This window comes from Talpa occidentalis, unplaced genomic scaffold, assembly GCF_014898055.3.
Source record: "Talpa occidentalis isolate TD23 unplaced genomic scaffold, MPIMG_talOcc4v2.1 talOcc4.2, whole genome shotgun sequence".
Taxonomy (NCBI): Eukaryota; Metazoa; Chordata; class Mammalia; order Eulipotyphla; family Talpidae; genus Talpa; species Talpa occidentalis.
Genome location: NW_023602073.1, coordinates 11,363,416 through 11,388,069, shown reverse-complemented (window position 1 = coordinate 11,388,069; position 24,654 = coordinate 11,363,416). Strand labels below are relative to the sequence as shown.

The window sequence follows — 24,654 nt, the reverse complement described above, 5'->3', positions numbered from 1 at the left end:
GGGTCTCAGTTCTTGCTCAAAGTCACAGAGCTAATTAGTAACAAAGCATAATCCAAACTTAGGTCCTCGACTTTCCAGATCTGTATGCCCAGCAGCCTTTGAAATTGTTTTCCAAGGAACTAACACACAATCTTAAAATGTGTCCACTGAGAAACATGCAGTTCTTCAAGCTCTCATGAGAACAATTTATACCTGCAGATGCAGCAGGCTTATTTTAAATAGAACAATCCCTTCCCTGAGAACATTAATAAAATACTAAAAACTAGCTGACATAACCAGAAGCCATTCTTTTAGTATTTTGCCGTTCCTCCAAATCATCTGAAGGAGCATCAATTATGAAACCCAACATATAAGAAGAAATGCAAAGTGCAGATAAGACCACCTACTTTATCAGCATACTGGAAGGATTAAGACAGTGCTTTGTGGAAATATTATGTAAATCGGGCTTGCTATACAGTGATAAGTGGCTCCTTTTCCCTTGATATAAATAGAGTTCCTGTCCAAAAGCTAATTAAATCAACTCTGTGCAACATGGGATCAGCTCTGGCACCAAGTTTACACCCAGCAACACACTGAGCAGGGCATTCCAACTTTGGGGATCCGACTTGGCCTGCGCCTCGTTTGTTCAATAGAGATGAGGACACCTAGTCCTCTGAGTCAGCATGCAAATGAGATGCAAAAAAGTACGTAAAGGGTTGAACACGCACCAGAGCTCAGCTGATAAATGACAGCTCGCCCATTGGGTGCTGACACCCTCATCCCAGCACTGTCATGATGCTCTCCACTATCAGCTGGTCATCATTGTTACTTTCAGGCTTCAATGTTGCTTGTGTTTCACACTACCCATGGGAAATGAGGGCTATTTGAAATTTGCTATGGTCATAAATATAAAAGAGCTCATTTCATATTTGCAAGAGGACATTAAGGCCACTCCTTCTAAATCACTTCATTGTTCTTCTGGATTTTGCCTCACATTCTCCTGAAGGATGACCTCAGTTCCTTGGTCCCTCCTCACCCCACCCCCAGGACATTGGACATGGTCAGTTCCCCCAAGTATCTTGGATCCAAAGACATCGTTTATTTTATGAGATGTGATAATGTGATCCTTTGTCACACAGGGGCTAATTAAGGATGAAATTTCAGACGAGGATGAAAAAATATTGAAGAATGAGTTAATGTTATGGAAGGGGTGGGGGTAGGTAAAACCCTTAAAGGATTTAAAACAGATTAAGGACAGAGATAGTCTTCAGGCAAGCCAAAAATGGTGGATTTCTTTTCTTAATACACGACTCTTGGCAAACTAAGCTGTGTTTTATTACTTGAAGCTTAGATTTTTTAACTGTTTTTTTTTTTCTTTCATTTCTGGGGGGTGGGGGGAAATATATATCTAGTGTTCAATAAAATACCAGGTGCACTGTGGCTTTCATTCTTGTTTAAAAAAATTAAAAAAAAAAAACACCCCACCTATTGTCGCTCATGGGCTTCAGCCTAGCCTGTCAAGCAGGAATTAAAATCTCTTTAAAAAGAAGCTTTGCATGGTTCATGTGTCAGGCCGACATGAGCTGGATCAGCTTACAGAAGGGGCCAGAGATAAGGCATCCCAAGGAGGTTAGAAGGAAGCAGCCCCCAGAAAAATCTATGGTTCTTTGACTCATCTACCCCCACCTCCACTCCCTCCCTCTCCTTTATAAGAATCAGTACAATGTGCAACACAGATGGAAGAGGGATTTCTTTCCCTTTATTAATGACAGGACTCGATTCTGAAATCAACCCATCAGGAACAAATATCTCGTATTTCTAAAGATCACTTTATTTTTCTTTAGAAACCATGAAACAAAAGCCACGTCATTTTAAACCCCACTATCAGACCTTTGATTTTATTAAGTCCGAAGGTATAAAGCCTGCCGACTGAGGACTGTTTGGTGTATTTTTAAAGAATGCATCAAATATCAGCTGAAAATTGGTTGTCAATGGGGCCACTTAAACCTCCCTGGAAAGGAATTACCAGGGCTTGGGATTAAAATTGCAGGGAGCCAAAAAGAAAATTGAGGACAAGGAAATGATGACTGATGGGCTTGGTGCTATTATCTCCGAGAATACTAAGGACATTGAGGCTTTGAAAAAAAATTACATAGGTGACCTTGAGAACAAGTCCAGACAGAGAAGTCAGCTGGGTGTAGCTTCCTGCAGAGATGGAACTAGAGCAGGCTGAATTCTTCATTACCAAATGGATGATGAAGATGTTTCAGATAAGCAGTTTTGATTTCCTTTTAGCATGCGGAGCTGCAAGCTGCATCTCCAAGAAGAATAAATGTCATGCAGCCCTTTAAAGTGTTCCATCTTCAGTGGCTGGAGTTTAAAATGGAAACATGGTCCTAGAGGTTACAGGATATTGGGGCCTAGGAGAACAGAAATTAACAAGGAACGCTATTGACTAAATTACTATACAGGCTTTTTGTCTTCTGTGTGTGTCACTGCACCCAGAATAGGGAGTCCTGAGTTACTAAGGACACACAATCTAAACTTCCTGAGACTGCTTCAAAATGAGAACTAGGAACAGATTCAGGATCCCATGTAATGTAACTGCTGCAAATTCTCATGTTACATTTGCTTGATCTTCCTGGGAGGTAGATTTGCAAACACATCCCTTTAAATGTTTAAAGTTGTAAACCTTGAAAAAGAATCTAAACTGATTCCTCCATTGGTTAATATTAAGATCCCATTATTCATCTTAAAAAAGGCCAAAGACTTACAAAGCGTTTTTCTTCTGTCGCTTAACTATCAAAATTTATTATGTCACATATTAAAGTTTTAAAATGCTCCATATTTATCATTTTCAAAATACTATCCCAAATGGCATTACTATTAACATAAAAGAGAAATTTTTATAAACAATAATTAGATTTTTCCAAACAAGAATAAGGGCATTGTTTTCCTTTGTGGCAAAATTTTTGCCATCTGGCTTAGCTGAAGATAGCTGACTAAGTCTTCCCCAAGCTGCATTCAGTCTTTGTGTTATCTTATTTCGTTAAGGTATATAAAAACACATTCTCATGGGGCCTCCCCTGGTGGCATGGCGGTTGAGCTCTGGGCTGCGAGGCTGTCCCCAGCCTCTGCAGTGCCAGTTCGATCCCCGGCCCCCGACGGGGGTCCCACGTGGTGCACAGACCTCTCCTGCAGCGCCCGCTGCTCCCCTCAGCAGTGTATGTCGTTGGTCCGCCTATTTTGTTCCCCGCTCTGGCTCTGATGAGTTCTCTCACCCTCCCATGCTTCTGGATGTGCCCAGTGTGTGTATAAATAAATAAATATCTTTAAAAAAAACACATTCTCATATAGATATGTGGTTGGAAAGTATAATAGCCTTTTCTGATCATACCTTGCTCCTACACCAAAACTCACCAACTGGTCATTTCTATAGGAACATGAACCCATATCAGTAAATGTTTCATACTCTGATATATTAAAATCTATTGATCTATTGGCCTTTGATCATTACCCATGCACACACTTTTCTAACATTCATCATAGAAAATATTAATTCACTGATCTATGCCAAGCTTCCAAATGTAGAGCAGAAAACTTCACTGGACACTTCTGATAGGAGATCGAAAAGGCAAATAACATCTTATTATTGTTGTGAAAATAGAGTTGAACTTGTAGATCCACTGAAAAGGTCACCAGGCCCTCCTGGGGTGTGAACCAAACTCATAATTGCTCCTTGAGGTTATCGTGACATCTGAAAACACTGACTTCAGAAAGTGGCAACAGTTCGCTAGGTCTTTGAAGGATCCTTTCAGGGAACAGATAACAAGAAAACAGTATCCCCAAGGTAACTTTCAAGCTGGAATGCATAAAAGGTTTCTAAAGATGACAGTTTTACATGGTGTCCAAATTGTCTGTTAGAAAATGGTAGGATACAACCTATTGTTTCCCACCACAATAAGAACTCAGTTTGAGCAATTAACAGTCACATCTCAAACTGAAATCAAGCTCTGAAAATGTTTCATGACTCACAAGCCATTCATGAAATTGTGGGGTTTAGTGGTTCCTTTATAATCATTATTTGTTAGTGGCCAGGCTTCTACTAAGAGAATTTTAGATTTACAGTGGTTAGATTTCAACTGATAACCTACATTCTCAAACATCAACTCCTAAAGCAGAGATCCTTCTGTTTCATTCCATACCGTGTCTCCTTCACCATCAGCTATGTTCACAGAATTCATTATGGAATGACTTAATCTGTATTTCCATGCTCTTAAATAATGACACTGTATATACCTCACTGAAGAAATGACTAAGGAACCCAGCATTGCTGATTCTGTAGTACCAGGGCACTTTAAAGAACGAGGAAAAATAGATGAACTGTATCTGTTAGTCTGTTTTAACCCACAACTATATATTCGCAGCCGTGTTTCTAGTGAATCATGAAATTCAGATTTCCAATTCAAACTAGCAATTTTTAATTCAATGAAATGCAGAATGTGGTAGAAGGAAAAGGAATTCCAATTATTGATAAGCTGTCACTGCAATGCAATCTGATACTTCAGGAAAAAAAATACATTTTCACTTAAGCATCGAAAGATCAAAATTCTGGGGCACAGCTGGGCCAGAAAAGATATTTGGACTAAAGCATTCATTTCTGTGGGGGATGTGTGTTTGCACTTACACATGTGAACATGTCAGTGAACTTCTCACTGATCTTGAATGTAGCTGCTGAAATGGTCCCAGTGTTCTTGGACTCAGAATAAGAGAGATACTGAAGACTCGCTTTACAAGTGCCCCATTATTTCTGAAGTTTTGATAATTTGTATATGGAGGGTCTTTTTTTCATGCCCTTGCTTAGGGAGAGAAAGTGGACCCCCTTGGTGAATAGCAGTGGCTGCGTGGTAGAATTGATTATCTGTTCAAGATGGCTTATGCTGCAAGACTGTAAAAAATTGCAGGTGGCTTTGGTTACAAGAGGAGCTATCAGTCATTCTGAACTATTGACACATTTTTATATACTGTAGCCTCAAATCACTCACTAAGGTTACCTATTCATCCATGAAATCTAAAATTCGGAGTTCTACCTAAGAGAAACAAAGGGATTTAAACTGAACAGTCTACTCTCCCTTGCCTTACAACGACATCACATTTTAAAGCTAGAGAGAAGGTTAAAGCTACGTTCCTGTAAGCTCACCAACCCAGGGAATGGCTAGCATCCAGCTACCACCTTTGTACAAAGGATAACTCAGAGAAAGAGCTCTGAATCCTGGGGATCGGGAAAAGCTACTTAAACTCTTTTCATAGCTTTGATTTATGATTGGTCATGAACTAATAAAAATTATACTGAATATTTATTGGTCTTCAAAAGTGTGCTTGTCACTGAACAAATTGCAGATAAAATCAATTCCACTCTAGTCCCCGGAGCTTAAAAATTCCTGAGCACATGCTAACCCTTCTGCATTAGAAAAAAACAGTCAAATAACTAAACACAGAGCAGAGAATGAGAATCTCCTTCCAAAGGTGGATAAAAGCACCGTAATTATGGCTCTGTGATTCCTCCACCACAAAACAAACCCGCTGGGAAGACTTGCCTGCCAGCTAACGACCATAAGGCCATTTTCTTGAAGCACATAATGCTGGATTTGAGATGAGGTGGCAAATTATTTTTATTGGCATTTCTCTCCTAATATAAAAATTCTCCATCTAGATCTAAATTAATGAATTTTGTTGCACCTTTGTTACAGAGTTCCTCTCTTAAACTCCAAGCTCTGCACAAACTCATTTTGGTCTATTTTCTGAAGCAAGCATTCAATCCCTAGGACTCTATTATATTCAACTCTAAGAAGCAAATGAGTCATTCTGTAAAGTGTTTCCTCTCTTTCCCTCCTACTGTCTAATATTTTGGCATTTTATAGCTTACCAGAACGTTTATCAAGCAGAACCTCATCCAGCAGAAATTGGGATAAGTGGTAAACTCAATGGCCGAAATAGATGAAATCATAAAGAATAGAAGAACTCATCCATACTATTATGGTACAGCACCATTTACTGATTTTACTTTTCCTTGGTTATTATTATATCAAAATACAGTTTGTGGAGTCAACTATTATTCTAAACAGTAGTCAGAAGCACAGTACACTGAAATCACGTGGAATTTTTTGTAAAATGACAAACAACAATCTCCACTTGACAATCAGTTACAGTGGTTCTCCATCCCATGTTGGTATGAATTTTGTTCATCGACACCTAGTTATGGCCCTGGTACCATAATTTGACATCTGTTTATGCATGTATCTAGCAAGCAATACCCCTGACACTTAGTGTTTGATAACAGTAGTGAAATTCTAATTAAATTACAGTTCTTACACCCCAAAATCTCAATGTTGTGTCAGATATGTGTGTTCAAAATTTTGAAAAAGAAAAAGGATAAAAAGGTTACGGGGCAAAAAAGAGAATCACGATACTACATGGGAAATTCACTTTCACGAAAAGCTGACACTGGAAGAAAAGAGCTACCTCCCAAGGTGGGAGGAAAAGGCAGAGATATAAGCCTCCTCCCTGGCCTGTCAGGAGAGGTGAGGGTGCAGGCAAAACAGAAGCAGGAAAGAGCAGCCAGAGGAAGAGAAGCCTCTACCCCCCAACCCCGGCCTGGGAAATTTCTTTATTTTTTTTAATTTATTTATTTATTTATACAAGCACTGGGTACAGTCAGAAGCACAGGAGGGTGAGAGAATTCACCAGAGACAGAGTGGGAAACAGAACAGGCAGACTGACCAAGTACACTGCTGAGGGGAGCAGCGGGCGCGGCAGGAGAGGTCTGCACGCCCTGTGGGATCCTCGCCAGTGGCAGGGGATTGAACCAGCGCTGCAGAGGCTGCAGGCAGCTTCACAGCCCAGCGCTCAACTGCTGCACCACTCAGGGGAGGCGCAACTTTCTTCTTGACATTGCTCTTTTTTGTCTTTCACATCCTCAGTCACCATCCTCATTCTGACACCAGCCTCACCTTTCTCTTCCTGCCAGTTCTACTCCAGTAGAGGGCTTTATCATGCACAACTGCTGGAGGCCCCAAACGGATGACTCTGCCCCCCAACTGGCCTCCTCATCCATCAGACACTCCACTGCCTCTGCAAGCTTCTGAAATCTGCACTGCCAAGGCCAAGTTGTCTTCAGTTACAGTTCTAGAACACTCGCTCGATTTCAGTTCTAAAATCTCTATCCTCTCCATCCATCTCAATCAATTTGATGCTTCACCAGTTTGTTCTGTCTGAGTCAATGGCTTCATTGCTTGACTCATTGGACAAGGCTGCAGAAAGGGAACATAACTCTAATTCTCTTACAGGGAGCGGGCATATACAAACACAACAGTGCCTGGAACTTTGTAAACCATCTATAAATAGGACTGGGGAAGACAGGGAAAGGCAGGAGCAGGGGGGGAATAGAAAGAAAAGGGGAAGAGAGGAGAAGAAGGTAAGCTGTTTCATTTTTTAAGTTCCCCCTGCTCTCAAGATTGCCCTGATTTCTCCACAAGTCCAGTGATAATTTCGCTCTTCCAATCTCTCACCCTTTCAGAAGGAAAAGTTATTATGCAATTTTTTGTTCATTATCAAACCTTCCAAACCCGATTCTACCCCATAATATAACCTCTTTCTTTAAAGGAAGAACCACCAAGCTCTCAGTTTATCCAAGACAAATCATCACTCCTTATTCTTCACCTGGTTACCGAGTCCTTTAAGACTTTCATCTTCTGTGGTATATATACACAGTGGAATACTATTTAGCAATCAGAAAAGATAAACTCATGCCATTCACAGCAATGTGGATGGAGCTAGAAGGAATTATGCTCAGTTAAATAAGCCAGAAGGAAAACGAAAAACATATATGATGGTTTCAATTTTAGGAGGAATATAAGAGAACCAAATAAGACATCCAGGAAAAAAATATTAACAATACAGAACACAAAAAAACAAAAACAGATAATTATAAACCAGAGGCATCCTGCAGGGGAGGAAGTGGGAATGGGATCAGAGGGAGGGAGGACCACAGGGGACTGAGGTGATGGTGCACAGGTGCACTGGTGTAGGAAATTCTATGGGGTCTACTCCTGAGGGTAGGGGGGAAGCAAATACTGCTTAAAAATGAACAATAATGCAAAATTATATAAATAAATTTACAAAAAAGACTCTCATCTTCTTTACTCTCTCACTTACTCCCTTCTCTCCATCCTCATTTTCCAGAAATTGATTTCACCAACTACAACAAAATATACACCCAGTGTAATCACTAATTTCAACTGCAGATGACACTGCATGGAAAACTGAACTGTTATACTTAACTGCTTGACATCACCTGGCTATTGGAACATGTAAATGACATCATACAAACAAAATTTATAGACTCCCTTTACATAAAAACATATGGCATTGTGGCATTTTTATTAGGGTCATAGAAAATAAATCCCAATCATTTCATCAAAAACTTCGGATCGACAAGGGCAACCAGGTGAATGGCAAGTTGGCATTTGAAATTATTATAACACAGTATCAGCTATCAAGACATCTAGGATTAGACCACTCTAAAGTACTTCAACTTTCACTTTAATTTTTTAATGGACACAATTTAATCAGACCAAACTTCCCCAAACACAATTAATACAATCAACAAAAAACCATTAAAGTAGCCTGTTTGAAGACATTTGAGCACTATTGAAGGACAAAGATTTAAGAGCCATGAATCTGGGGGCCTCCCTGGTGGAGTAAGGAGTTATAACGCAAACTTTGAAGCTATCCGCAGCCACTGCAGCAGGAGTTTGAGCCCTGGCCACGGAGCTACCCACACGGCACAACAGACCTCTCCTGTCTCGCCTGCTGCTCCCCTCAGCAGTGTATTTCAGTCAATCTGCCTGTTCTGTTCCCCGCTCTGTCTCTGGTGAATCCTCTCACCCACGACACCTCTGGTCTATACCCCTGTTCTTATATGCATAATTTTTTTTAAAAAGGGGGGGGCATAACTGCGGAAAGAAGGGAGCCCAAGACTCATACTTCTAGGCCCATTTGCTGATGGTGTTGCTGTTGAAAGTTGAGAAAGTCAACCTGGGCTATTTCAGACTCACAGAGCTGGGCAGGCAAAAATTAGAGTTCATGTCCTACATAAAGAAAAGGGGTCCTAGTAACACCCCAGATTTCAGTTGAAATCTCAAGGGGTGAGCCAAAGGAGGGAGCATAAATCATACTCTGGGCAGCCCAGAAGGATATTAATAGTCACCTTTGGGATAGTTCAGTCCCTGCCTGTTCTCATATTGACTTCCTTTCAGAAAAAAAAAAATGTAAATCACACTTCATAGACAAATAACATCGCCTACGGCTAAATATTAAATCTAAAACTTTATTATACAATGCTCAGCATTCACCAGAAATAATCAAACTTACAAAAGTAAGAACTATGCAGGGCCTCCGTGGTGGCTCAAGGGGTTAAGCACAGCACTCACTATGAAGCTACTCACAGCCACTGCAGCATGAGTTCAATCCCCAGCCAGGGAGGTACCCATATGGTGAGTAGACCTCTCCTGTCTCACCCACTGCTTCCCTCAGCAGTATATTTCAGTCTGCTGTTCGGTACCCCATTCTGTCTCTGGTGAATCCTCTCGCCCTCCATACCTCTGGCCTGTACCCCATTTCTTGTATGCCTTAATAAATCTTTTTAAAATTGTTTTTTTTTTTAATAAGAACTATCCAAAATGAAGAAGTAACAGCAATAACCAACAGGAATTAAAATATTACAGTTACCAGAAAACAACTTTAGAATAACAGTAATTCATAGTTTAATGTATCAGATGGTAAACGAATGCACTGCAGTGTGAAATGAATTAAAATAATGTCTTATTTAAAACATAACCAGTGATATGAAAATAGTCGATGTACAGGTTTAATAGCATATCATACATTGCTAAAGATATAGAAAGGAACTGGATACTACATCAGAAAGCAAGAAATGGAAAAAGGAAAGCAATATGTGATACAAATAAATATTGTTCATAAATATAAATATATATTGTTTATATATTGTATATATAAACAAAGGTTAATACAAACATAAATAGAGCCCCAGAAGAGAAAGTGGTATACATCACTATCTCAAAAGATAATGGCAGCAATGTTTCCAAAAAAAAAAAAATCGAGCCACAGATTCAAGACACGCTATGCATTTTGAGTTAGGTAAATTTCACTCCTAGATCATGATAGTAAAATTACTGGAAAACAAAGTGAACATTATTAAAACTGTGTACCTGGCCGGGGTATGGGCATTTAGCTGGGGGAGTGTGATGAGGGGAGACAATGTGTTTTCAAAGAGCAAAAATAACACTGACACAATCTCAACATAATTCTGGTATGGCACAAGACATATCTTTAGTGTGCAGAAAGAAAATAAAGTTCCAAGAATTCTGTACCCAACAGTCTTCCAAAATAAATAGAACATGAAGTCTGAGTGATACTATTTCCAGATACCTGAGTTGAAGACATCCTAATGGGAGATAAGTCTTGGAAGGAAAATAATCCCAGTTGAAAGCTTATTCTACAATTCTTCCCATTCCAACATTTTAAGTAGATTTGAAAATACTACTGACAATTTAAAGATTGAAGAATATCTTTAGGTCTCTGTTTAATCAGACTTGTTCATCCTTTATTTCAATAACTTAAATGGCACCCAACAGAAAATACAGGATATACAGAGCTGTCAATATGCTAAATGTAGTTAAAATTAAGGATATATAGAGCTGTCGATATGCTAAATGATAGTTAAAATTAAAAATGTGCTCCCTAGACAATGAAAATAAAACAATTCACTTTTACTGAAGAACCTTTATCATTTGGAACTACATTTTTACCTGCCAGCCTATAGAACTTAACTTGTATCCCGTCCCATAATTTACAAAGCATTAACATCTCTCCTTTATTATTATTAACGTCACTCCTTTATGACTTGTTTTATTTTTTTTTAATTCACCACTACACAACAATTTCCCCGAGACTCAGGCATCCATGACCTCTCCACATCATGCAGCAGGGTTCTGCACGACAGAGCCTTCACCTAAATAGCCACTGAACTGCCTTGACAATGGGGAGCAATGAATCCCAACTCACATAACAGCATCTAATAGAAATAAACAGAAAATCCCTCATGTAAGATTTTTTAACCGAACTGCTTAAGTATTGGGGAGGGAAGCCCTGACTTGCAATAGGAAGAAAATAACTTCACAATTCAGCCAAGACAAAGTTGATAGATACATTTTTCAAATGTATTCTTCAAGTTGAATCTTGCTCTTCAAAGCTCAGCCTACTTAATAGACAAGAAACCAACATTCATCCAAATACCCACAGAAACTAACTGGCTATTTAGCCCAGACGTGGTTCTAGACGACTTCTCAACAAAACACTACAAGGATTTTTACACCCAGTAAAAATCGGACATTAATAAAAATTCTCTTAGCTATTCGGCATGGGATGTACAGTAGAAACTGTGCCAACTCCTCTCTCCATTCTTCACATTCAAATACAAGTTTTGTACATGTTCCTGCCATTACCAAAACAATTCTGAATTTTCTTTATTCAGTAAATTAAACTTTATAACCTAGTTTCTTTAGTTATTTCCTTAATACTGTTTAAAACCCAAGTATAGCTTTCACCACATACTGCTCTAAGCAGCAAAGATTTCCCACCATGGTCTGGACTTTTGAAATCTTTTGCATTTCTTTTACTATGTTAATTTTGTAGCCCAAGATTTTAAGCATATCAGACAAACACCACAAGTTTGGCACAACTTGGAACATGACCTCAGTAATATCCTTTCTTTCTTCTGCCCTTGGATTCTTCATCAAATGTTGTTCCAAGTGCTTCCCTCTACAGAATTAGGCTTTTTAAAAAATATATACATATCTCCTTAAAAATAAGGGTCAACGTAATAGAATAGTCTCAGTTTTACAGACTTTATGTCTAAGTCCCAGGTCCTTTGTTAAGTTTGTACAGAGTTAGACCTATTACCAGAACAATTTAGCATCTCAGTCCCCTTACCTGTGAAAAGAGGTTAGGAATACTGAGTTCCCAGGATTGTTTTCTGAACATAGTATCTGATATGATAGAAAGACTTTATATATATTCATATATAATGCATATATGTGTGTATATATGTGCATTTATGTTTACCTATACAGAAATTCATAATGCATATTTTCTATTTACTGCCTTCCCATAATCATATTCAAGAATTAGTCCCTCTTTTCAAGTACTATTTAAACAATTAAATTGATCTCTCTAGATTAATTTCAAATTCCTTTATTCTTTAAGCCATGACCTGCATTCCAGTTCTGAAATCTGAGCCAAAAATACTCAGCTCTGTCACCTGGTATTTCTGCTACAAATTCGGAGCATAACCTCTTTTATAGTTGTTCTTCAATAATGATTCTTAGTACCTTCTCCCTTCTTGCAATCTCTTATGACAGCCCCTTCCCCAACCGCAATAAGAATGTTAGCTTATAACCTTGAAGATCAAATTTACATTCCCTTTCAACTTGCATTCTTCCTGTTTCTTGCTGAGCTACAGTCCGGCCATATCCATGACTCTGTCATGTCTATATACAAAGCCCTGCTCTAGACAAGCATATGCTATTTTTAGTGTCATTTACAAAGGCAGTGGTTCCTTTCATACATCCTTTTTCCTCTACCAAACTAAAATATTGACTCTCAAATCTTTGCTCTCAAAAGTCTTCAAGTTACTTTGGTAGCTCATTAACATTGCCCAATTCTTTTTTTTTTAATTCTTTTTTTTTTTATTATTTTTTACATCATTGTTCATTTTTAAACGATATTTGCTTCCCCCACCCCCTCAGGTGTAGTCCACATAGAATTCCCTTCCCCAATGCACCCATGCACCATCACCTCAGTCCCCTGTGCTTCTCCCTTCCTCCCTCTGATCCCTCTCCCTCCTCCTGCCCTGCAGGATGTCTCTGGTTTATAATTGTCTGGTTTTGCTTTCTCATGCTCTGTTCTGTTATTATTATTTTACACTGATGTCTTATTTGGCTCCCCTATGTTCCTGCTATCAGTGAAACCATGTGATATTTTTCTTTTTCCTTCAGTTTTATTTCACTGAGCATAATTCCTTCTAGCTCCATCCACATTGCTGCAAATGGCATGAGTTTTTCTTTCTTGATTGCTGAGTAGTATTCCATTGTGTATATATACCACATCTTCTTGATCCAGTCATCTGTTTTTGGGCATTTGGTTTGTTTCCATTGTTTAGCTATTGTAAACAGTGCTGCTATAAACATAGGGGTACAGGTGCTCTTTTGAATCAATGTTTTTGTGTCCTTTGGGTAGATCCCTAGGAGTGTAATTGCTGGGTCGTAGGGTAGCTCCATTTTTAGTAGACTGAGGAACCTCCACACAGCTTTCCATAGTGATTGGACCAGTTTACACTCCCACCAGCGGTGCAGGAGAGTTCCTTTTCACCACATCCTCGCCAACATTTGTTTTTGCTTGTTTTTTTGATATGTGCCATTCTCACTGGTGTAAGGTGGTATCTCAATGTGGTTTTGATTTGCACTTCCCTGATTATAAGGGATGTTGAACATTTTCCATATGCCTGTTGGCCATTTGCATTTCCTCTTTGGAGAAATATCTTTTAAGTTCTTCTAACACTGCCGAATTTTAAAGGAAAAATCAAGAATATATTTTCCTTTCTTGGTGAGTGCTTACTAGATGCTAGATTGTACTGCAAACAATTTACATAGAACAAATGCATCAAATATTTCAACAATTCCATGGGGTAGATTTTCTTCATGTGGTAAGTAAGGAGAGTGCAGAACTTAAACAAAACTTAAATTGTCAGAGCACACCCAACTAGGAGGTCACAGAACAAGCACTCAAACCCAGGTCCCCCAGCACCATTAAGTGACAGGCGATGCTGGAGTTACCTGTATGCTAGGAGCAGGAGAAGTCTGCACCACTCCATGCAGAATGCTGGGGTGACAGAACTCAAACTCAAGCCCTGGGCTTTACAACAATGAGGGTTCTTAAGAAATCACTGTTCCTGGTGAGGAGAAAGACAGGAGTCAATGTTTCTGCAACTCAGCTCAACTTCCACTCAGCTTTCTCTTGCCCCGCTTGAGATCCATGAGAGGATGGTGGGGTCTGGATTCCTCTTTATCAAATTCATTGGCCTAAGCTTCAGGAGACAATGAAGAAGGCCAGGTATGTTTGCTATAATCAAAGATTAGGATTAAGGATACAATGATTCAAGTAGAAAACCGAAAATATATACCCCAAGGAGAGATAAAGTTTGGGCTTTTTCTGGAAAGAAAAGAGGAAGTAAACAACTCAAGAAAAAAGGCTGCTGAGTGTTAACAAGCTTAAGTTATCCTTAGTGATATATAATTAGATACTGATTCTCTAGAAAGGCTGACAAGGGCACTAACAGATCTATCCTCTGATTAGAAGTCCATAATCACCAGTTCTCAGGCTCTGGATGATTTCTCCAACAATTGTTTGCTCTAAGGTTTCTTAAAATAATTGCTTTGGCTGAGTCCAAAGATTCCTGACCAAGTTTAGGTGAGACTGGTTAAGCGATTTCTATGGAATCACTCTGGACTCCATTTTAAAAATGGCTTCACCGATGTCAACTTTTCCTAAGCTAATGAGTGATCCTGATTACTTCTGAGAGTGGCTCCTATGAATGACTCGCCTCTCTTTTCCAGAAAGTATGGCCATTCTCAGTCTAGCCCCTCTTATCTCTCATGCTCTCCCACTTCTGATACAGGACACATACTGATTTTCACGATTCCAGCTCTAAGAATTTACTTATTTCTTCAGTTACAAGTAAGTACACTTTGTGCTAATTCATCCGGTGTACAATTATGTGTATTTTCTGTTGGCATCTTATACTTTAATAACATTTTAAGTCTACCTACTTAAGCTCAAAGACCACATCCCAAAACACTTATTTTTAACACCTCATCTTTGACTTAAACCAACTGATACTAACAATAAAGAGGCAGATCTTTGAAATGCTTTTATACTCAAATATTAAATGAGTTCATGTATAAACAGTAGCTTAGAGCTTCAACCTCCCTAAAGGACTTAATCTCCCGCCTCCCCAACCCAATTTCCCAGTACCCCAAGATCTCACATACCTGACTGCTTGCCATTCAACTGAACATGCCATGCTTTTTTTTCACACCTGCAATGGCTTTCACCTAATTCTTTCAACAAATAATTATTTGGTCAATAAAGAAGTGACCAAAACGAAAGCATTTCTACCTAGTGGGAAAACCAGGTTTCATTTAAATAATCATGCAAGTAACGGAAAAGGGCAGTTGTGATCAGCACCCTAAAGGAGAAGCTTTTGATGACTGAGTGTTTGTAATAGAAAGGATTCACTTAAAGAAGGGAAGCTTATCCAAGAAGCAACATAGAACCTGGGAGGTAAAGGAGTAAACCAGGAAAGAGACAGGAGATGAATGTGCAAAGGCCCTGTGGTAAGAGAGGACTGGGCGATCAGCGGAGCATTCTTCCTTCTTTGCTTTCAAACACCCCCCTCTTCCATTGACACTACTCAAATGTCACTCTGTGAAGCTGTTCCCTCTTCTTCATTTGCACTGTAAATGGATCTATCCCTCAAATCATTTCTTTTATCCTTCTGTTAGCACTTAGCTCACTGTATTACAATTATCTGTTTATACATCTGTCCCACTCACTAGGCTGAGAATCCATGGAGGACACAAGCAATTATCTCTGTGTCACTTTGCATACACGGATAAGCATATTTTAAATGTTCAGTAAGTGTTTTATGAATGAAATAGGACAACTTAACCATGCCACGCACACCCAGACATAAACACTTTACCTTGAAACCGTATAACCTCCTTAGTTACTTGTCTACATTTTTTGCAAAGACTCAGGGACAAAAATGCTTTTTTTTAAAGATTTCCCCCCCTAACCTTAATGCTATTTACTTCAGCATCAGGAACAGCTGCCCAGACTGTTAGCGCCACGTAATTCATTTTATAAATATCACACAATTATCTAATTTCTGAAAGTCTCTGCATGCTTTGAAAGGTGTTATTTTAGAAACAAGTCCGGGCCCATCCTAGGGAAAGTCCCACACCAACAATGTCATTGCTAAGTATATCTACAGACTCATTGAAAGGCCAGAGAGGCAGCATAAATCCCCTGGGCCGGCCGGGACCTTGAGAACATTGACAGCCTGGCCTGAGAGGGGTGTCCACATCCATCCTGCCTCCCCTGTTGCAGCTGCAGTCACCAGTCATGAGGGCTGGCAGCAAAGCCACGGTCAGCTTCCCTGCTTCAGAACCCCAGCAGACCCTCCATGGCAGCTGCCTTGGCGTCTCCAGCAGAAGCAGGGAGGATCAGGGAACAGAGGCAGGCTTGTTTGCTGGCCTTTCTGCTGAGTCCTCCAAATGGAAGCAGCCACCTCTGAGGTTTTCCTTACATGGTGTCAGCAGTTCCACTGTAGCGTCTCCTCCCCGCTCCTGATCCGATCCCACCCTTTCAGGGACAGGGAAAAACAATGCAATCAAGATTAGGGTATTCCTGTGGCAACCCAATCCGCAGCGCTCTGGTTACTTGATAGGGGTTTTTTCAGATGTGGCTCTCCCCTTGCGAGGTCTATCTGCGCCTGCCATCTTTGCAGGATTACAGGAGAGGTTAGCAGCGGTGGGAGTGGTAACTTAAAACCGCGCCTCCTGGAGCCGTGTTTATGAACACAGATGTGTGCTTATCATTCCCATACTCTCAGGCACACTCCTGGAGCCCTTGAACTGAGACCGCATCCCTGAGAACTGCACGCCACTTCCTCCTCCGACTTGTCTCTGCTCCGAAGCAGCAGGATGTGGCCGCCTGGGAAAGACTCCCTGAGCCAGCTCAGTCATATGGCTGCCCTTTGATCTCTTCCCACCAGACAGTGTTACTTTGTGGGCTGGGTATTTTTTGATTTTTTTTTTCCTTTCTGTTAATCTGGCATACATGGAAGTTACTACTTTATTACAGATTTCCTGTCTTTATTTATCTCACTTAATTATAAAATCTCCTGGGAAGGAAGAAAGGATTCTTCTATGAAGTACCAGGGAAAGGAGCAGTATTCATGAGGGAAAGCTGGGCCAGGCTGTGAGGAGGGGGCAGGCAGGCAGCCCTGGCTGGGGGTCTGTCTGCTTCCTACTGATGTGGGGCCCTGGGGCCTGTTTTACAATCCTACCCTGTCTAATCTGCCTCACTCTTAGCATGAAAGCTGTTTGTCTTAGACACCCGAGGCCCCTGGCATATCTCGTGTCTCAGAGAGAAGCAAACTGAGGGAAAAACTGGAAAGTGAATGAAACGAGAGTATACTGTGAGATGAGGGGGGATTCTCCAGCACCCTTGTCTGAGTTTATCTCCAGGCCCACACTCAGAGACCTATATACAAGCTTTACACGCATACTTCCCCATTCAAAGAAAAATATCCCCAACAATGAGTCAGAAGGAAGCATCCACCTCCCCTAGGAACCCCTTCTCAGTAGCCCTGTCTCAGCTCCTCTTCTCCAAAGGGGTATCTCCCCCAAAACTGAGTTTGTATGTTCCATGGGCATCCCTAATGGGACATTTGTCACCTGTTGGGGAAAGTATTTGCTCGCCTATCAGTGACTCCCAACAGACTACAAACCCCAGAAGGCAGGAAATGTAAAATATATGGCACCACTCCACTAACGTGGACGAAGTACACTAGGAATGTCCAGAGATCTGACAATAGACAAGAAGCCCCAAAAACATATTTAGGGGCCTCCCTGGTGGCCAAGGGGTTAAGTCACTGCACTATGAAGCTATCCACAGCCACTGCAGCATGTGTTCTATCCCCGGCCAGGGACCTACCCACATGGCGCAGCAAACCTCTCCTGTCTCGCACGCTGCTCCCCTCAGCAGTGTATTTCAGTCAGTCTGCCCACTCTGTTCCCCACTCTGTCTCTGGGGAATCCTCACACACCCTGCACCTCTGGCCTATACCCCAGCTCCTGTATGCATAAATAAATCTTTTTTTAAAAAAACAAATTTATCATTAGTTGCCTTCAAATACCAAGGAGTTTATTATAAAGTGAACCAGTGTTTATTCAGGAAGTATGTGCTACAACTACTGTAACAGGAGGCAAACTTGGACCCATAAAAGTCACCCAATTTGATCTGGAAACGTCTTTATTTGCCGCCTAGTTGAAAGTATTCTGTTCTAGTACACATTTACTGAGTAGCTATATTCCTGGACCCTCCTTTTAAAATGAAATTGACAAGTCCACACAAATTTATTCTGAACCCCTGAGAAAAAATGAAGTGCCGATGGCTGTTTCCTCCACGACACCCACCTCCACTCCCACATTGAGAGCACGGTTTTCCTAATGTCACAACATTGCACTTAACTCAAGTCTTGGGTCCAGCTCCCTGGACAAGTGGCCACAATTGAGACTGATCCAGCTTTCTCTCATTTGGACTTCAGCACTCCTGCAGCCAGACTGTCAGCACTACGCTCCGTCAATTACCCACACAGGCAAACAGTAGGGGGAAATCATAAACATGTCCCCAAGTGGTTACACATCTCTAAAATTTTGCCTAATCTCTCTTCACAGCTGAATGTGAAGAAAGCTAGGATCTCTGGCTCTGTGGGCCAAATATTTAACAGAATGAAAAAGCTTTAGCACTCAAGGGTCCCAGCTTTTAGACCAGACATATGGAACCACGTTATGGAATCTATAAATTTCCCCCCAAAAAACTAAAAACACTGGGCACACAGTCATCAAATTCTGCTATCTCAATAGCATGAAATCAAAAAGTTACAAATTGACAAGACTCATTTCTTCCAAGCATATTGCAAAACAAAGCAAATAAAATGTTTCCCTTAAAAAATATTTTATGGTCTCGTACTACCTTAAAAACTAGAGTTTGAGACTGTAACTTCTATAAGTAGATTCTATAACTCAGGTTTGAGTTATAGTTTTTCTATTCAGGGGCAGACAGTAAACATTTTAGTTTTATTTCTTTTTCAAATATAACCCCAAAGCAGGCAAGGCCTATATCTAAATGGGTAAACATAGTTGTGTTCCAATAAAACTTTATTTAAAAAACCAGCCAATGGAATCAGTTTTGAGCTCATCATCCTTGCCAATCATATTATATTATGGGAGATACAAATTTCAGTATCCCTTCCTCAGGCAAAATTCCCTTGGCTAGGACTGAATTTGAGTTAAAAACAATTTAACTGCCCAAGGCTAGTGTCTCAGCAAAGAAATACATATGACAATGATCTTCTGTAGTTGAAGACCATGCTTCAGAGCTGTTGAAATGTTTAGAGCATCAGTGGAAATCTAGGTTCTATCTTTAAAATAACCTTGAGTTCTAGAAAATAGCATACATACATGCATAAGCTAATCACATGGCTGAAAGATACAAATGTGGTACAAATTCAAGAAAGGTTAACTAGTCCAGGGGGAAATCAAATGGATTATTCTGATCAGAATATGACCGACTAGCTGATTTACTCAGTCCCACCATAGTCAGTGAATTGCTAAAGCCCACAACTAGGTCATGGGGGAAAAATTAACAAATTATATATCCAGAAAAATCAGCAATGAACAGGATCTTATGGGTCACCTGCTCAAACCAATTAGTCTTTACAAAGAAACTGAGGTACTTAAGAATTATCACTTGTCCAAGAGCCCAAAGCTAGATGTAGGAAGGAATAACCACTTAGCAAACTCCATCTTCTAAGAAGCAGCAACAACATCAGCCATGGTTCAACACCATCTTCTCAGCCTTGACAACAGTTCCTGACCTTTGGTAGGCAATTAAGAGACACTTGTTGAATAAATGAAAAGGAATTAATAAATAAACAAAATGAGCCAGTACGCCACCCTTTCTCAACAAAAGTTGTGTGGATTAGTGAAAGTTGTGTGGATCCTTGTTCACAAAGAACGTTCCCTGTGTAACTTTCTTCCTCGTGTTGAATTGTGCATTTAGATCTCACAATAAACTGCTGAACTAATGTGAGCAGCCTGAAGGAGAACAAGCACCACTCAAGGCAGCTCATCAGTTCTAAGGAATTATTTATGCATGATGAGAATCTGTCTGGAACATCGATGATGTCTTTATCCTCAAATACTACTCACAGAGGACTCAACCTCAGTGTACTAACGCTGTCTGCCCAGGATTTCCCAGGACATACAAAATGTAAGTCTGATTGCTTAGAAGGTTATGGCTTATTTGGCATTATCTACACCCACGCATCCATCATTGTGTGACTGAGTGGTGAACGAAGAAGGCTCTTAAAAGCATGGGTTAGGAGGCCCTCTCTGCTCCTGAATGTTGCTGTATCTTCCCTTCTGCTGACAACAGACAGGACAGGTGCTGAGCCTAAGAGACACCTCTGCAGAGAGGGATTCTTGCTCGACCACCATAACATCTAAGTATCTCGCCCCACTCCGCAGATGAAGGTCAAGTGGAAACAACGTGCATTCCTTCCACAGGTGTTGGCCTCTGAAAAGGAATGCAGACTTTGAGCTCCATTTATGTTTTCAAAATATTGCTTTTTCTTTGAACTAACTTGGAATGTGTAACTTTATCCACAGACTGTGCTATTTTACATTCACCCAGACTTTATTTCTAGGACACGATTCTTCAATATCTCAGCTATTTTAAAAAGTGCCTTTGGAGAACCCCACTCCGGAGAGCTAAAAAATAAACTTTCTTGTACTTATTCTTGAAAAAAAAATCACACATAAATGTGATAGATATTTATGTGTGAGTTTCTGTATTTTGGGCAGTAGGAGGAGGGGATAGAGGGGCTGGCAGCCTTAATTCAAAGGACCAGACAAAGTATTAATTAGACAGCTACTCTTGGCATTCTTTTCTACATCCACAGCAATGGCTACCCAGTAGGCCACTTGAGAACCAAAAGTGATTAGGACAGAAAAAGGGCCTGCTTTTCAATCACTTGGTCTTAAAACACACACACACACACACACACACACACACACAAATATGCTTGGCTAATTTACAAAATTTTGAAAACATTCCCAAATTTTGCAAAACCACCACCAATGACACTATATTGATCCATCACTGAAGAATTAAAATAGTTAAACTATATGACATCTGAAATAGATAACATTTTCTGGATTCCCTGTGCTTTCTTGATATAATACTCATCTGGAGCTACCAATAACACTGAATTGACAAAACAATTCTGAAATAATAAAAAGAAACACAGGTCCTTTTCACTTGATACACATCATTTTCCAGAATCACACAACACCCACACACACAAACACACAGAGAGAGACACACCTTTATGGAACTAAAATGCCAGATTCAAAACAAATTGAAAACATTTACAAGATAAATCCAGACATCTAAGGGGGTTTTCCCACAATTAAATTTGCAGTGCTATCAACAAAATCAGTTTATTTTAAGATTGCCTGCCCAATATATAAATTTCCCTTTGTGTTTCAAATACTTTTATCAGATAAGATAGCTTTTGTTTAAACTGCTATTTTCAGAATTTGCTTTGGGGGTTCTGAATACACAGTCAAGTAACTTGAGATTTCCTACCCTGCTTTAAAATGTGTTTCTTCTGTCTGTTTGTATTTAGTAATTTCCTGTCAAATAACCTCACATAATTAACTTTCCTTGCTCCAACCTACTTTTTTTTCCCTATTCCTACTTCCTGAGGACGGTAATAAAATGCTGATTACATTCGGCTGTTATCTGCTTTTTCCTCCTCTACACACCCTCCTCAGTCCCTTTGTCAGAGTCTCCAGTCAGGTTTAGGCAGTTGGTGGAGTGGAGAGACAGGAACAGAAAGGAAACAAATCAGACTTCCGGAGTTCCTGTTCACCCACATTTATTGGGTAGCCCTATTGCTGGGCTGGGGCCAATTAAAGAGTGGGAGGTATGTCAAGTTTGTCTCCAAATTTCAGTGAGAGCCACAGACCAATAATCCCCTCCCTGCAGTTCCTGAGCTGTATGGGAATGTCTCCCTCTCATTCCTGATGGCTCCCTGAGAAGGCAGAAAAGAGCCAGAGTCCTAGGAGGATTAACAGGAAGGAGGCCCACCAACCTTTATGGAATTCCTCCATTTGCAGATTCAAGGAGAAGTTAAACCTTTTTTTTTTTTCCCACATAACTAAGTAGATCAGCACATGTTACTTCTTTATAATTAATCTTTCACCTCACACCAACTGAACACTGTGTAGAAATTATACATAACTCATTAGCTTTATTACCTGGGCATTCTAAACACACATTTCCAAAGATGTGGCAGGAGAAGAAAAAGCAAAAAAATGTTGTGAATCCATCAGATTATAGTGTTGGGAACTTCTAGAATACCAGTCACATTTGTGTACATCAGCATTTCTTAAACCAGTGCTGCTGACATATTAGGGTAATATTTTGTTGGAAGGACTGTCCTGTTCATTGTTCTGCAGGGCACACAGCAGTATGAATGATTCTCTTCTTTTTTCTTTCCTTTCAAATTTGTTTATTTATATATTTTTACATCATTGTTCATTTTTGTACAATGTCCCCATAAAATTACCACCACCAAGTCACCCCTGAACCATCACCGTAGACTTGTGTTCTTCCTTCCTGTTTTGATCCCTCTTCCTCACCTGCCCTGAATTCCTGATTCTCTAGCCTCCAGACAAAAGTAGTATCTTCAAATCACTCCTGATCCATGCCAATCAAAAATGTCTCCAGGGCCTCCCCGGTGGCACAGCGGTTGAGCACTGGGTTGCGAAGCTGCCCGCGGCCTCTGCGGCAACGGTTCGATCCCCAGCTGCTCCCCGGCCACCGGAGGATGGTCCCACATGGCACGCAGACCTCTCCTGCCGCCCGCTGCTCCCCTCAGTAGTGTACTTCACTCCTTCTGCCTGCTCTGCTCCCCGCTCTGGCTCTGGTGAATTCTCTCACCCTCCCGCGATTGCGCTTCTGACTGTACCCAGTGCTTGTATAAACAAAAACAAACAAACAAAACAAACAAATAAATAAATAAATAACATGCCTCTATTAAAAAAAAAAAAAATGTCTCCAAGGGCCTCCCTGGTGGCACAAGGGGTTAAGTGTCAGCACTATGATGCTATATGTAGCCACTACAGCACAAGTTCCATCCCCAGCCAGGGAGCTACCCACATGGCACAGCAGACCTCTCCTGCTCGCCCGCTGCTCCCCTCAGCAGTGTATTTCAGTTGATCTGCCTGTTCTGCTCCCCACTCTGTCTCTGGTGAATCCTCTCACCTCCCCTCCACCCACGCACTACATCTCTGGTCTGCACCCCAGCTCTCATGTGCAAAAATAAATATTTTTTTTTAAAAAAAGTCTCTAGGTATTAGCAAGTCTGCTGATGGAAAATTGTGTTCAAAAACAGTGCTATATGTTAAACTGAGAACAGTAAAGCTGCTTCTTTTTATGTTTTTCATGAACATAGTTTGGATTCAAGTGTTTCCTCTAAACACTTGAAGAAATGGTGATGACTTCGCACCATAGAGACACCTTTCATTCACAAGTGATGCATCCAATTGCTCCAAAACCATGGTGAGGGTCAAAAGTTAAGTCCCAATGGACAGAATCATAAATATCTGTCTGGACCAGAAGTATACCAGAAATGCCAATGAGCTCAACCACAGAATGCTGGAATCCTGAGTTATCTAAGCCAATGGTGGTTGTGATTGTGATGCCTATTGGATACATGTACATAGATAGGAACCAAGTAGTTTCACCGCACGGTATCTGCACTACAGAAACTTATATGTGCACCAACTGACGTGAACCAGAGTGTTCATAACAGCACTGCTATCACAGGAAAACAAAACAAAAGTTCATTACAGGGAGAATAAGATATGTAAAAAATGCAACTATTAAGAACTACAGTAAAAAAAAATCTGCTGTTATAAGCAACACTGGATGAATCTTAGAAACAGGATTTGAGCAAGTGACAAGACTACATGCAATATATTTTTATGAATGTCAAACATAAGCAAATCAAAACCTATTCATTTTTTTTTATAAGTCTGAGTCTTTGTTTAAAATCCATTGCATGTCTTCTTTAAGGTCAAAAGAGAAGACACTATATTTAGATGAGGGGCAACTTCTGGGGAGGAGTAGTAGGCCACACATGGGAAAAGTTGTTACACTGGAAATACCTATAATGAATCAGTGAGGATTCATTTAATATCATGCTTCATAACATACACAACATACACATGCAGTACTGTGTGCATGTGCGCCTATATTCGTACATCTCCAATATTACATAACTTTTGAAATTTCTCTTTCAAGGAAAGAGAAACAAAGACATAATTAAAAAAAAAAAAGATGAAAAATGATGAAGAGGCCTCCCTGGTAGCCCAAGAGGTTAAGATGCAACTTATGACAATATCTGCAGTCACTGCAGCACGAGTTCAATCCCTGGTCAGGAAGCTACCCACATGGCACAGCAGACTTCTCCCGGTTCGCCCACTGCTCCCCTCAGCAATTTGCCTGTTCTGTTCCCCACTCTGTCTCTGGTGAATCCTCTCATCCCCCACACCTCTGGCCTGTACATCAGTTCTTGTATGCATAAATAAATCTTTCTTAAAATTGATGACAAAC

General features: G+C 40.3%; 1 long non-coding RNA gene across 2 annotated transcripts in view; it reads right to left on the bottom strand.

Annotated features, from left to right (window-relative positions):
- LOC119251684 (uncharacterized) overlaps positions 1-24,654 on the bottom strand; it is a 352,458-nt gene that overhangs the window by 76,030 nt on the left and 251,774 nt on the right. The window lies entirely within an intron of this gene.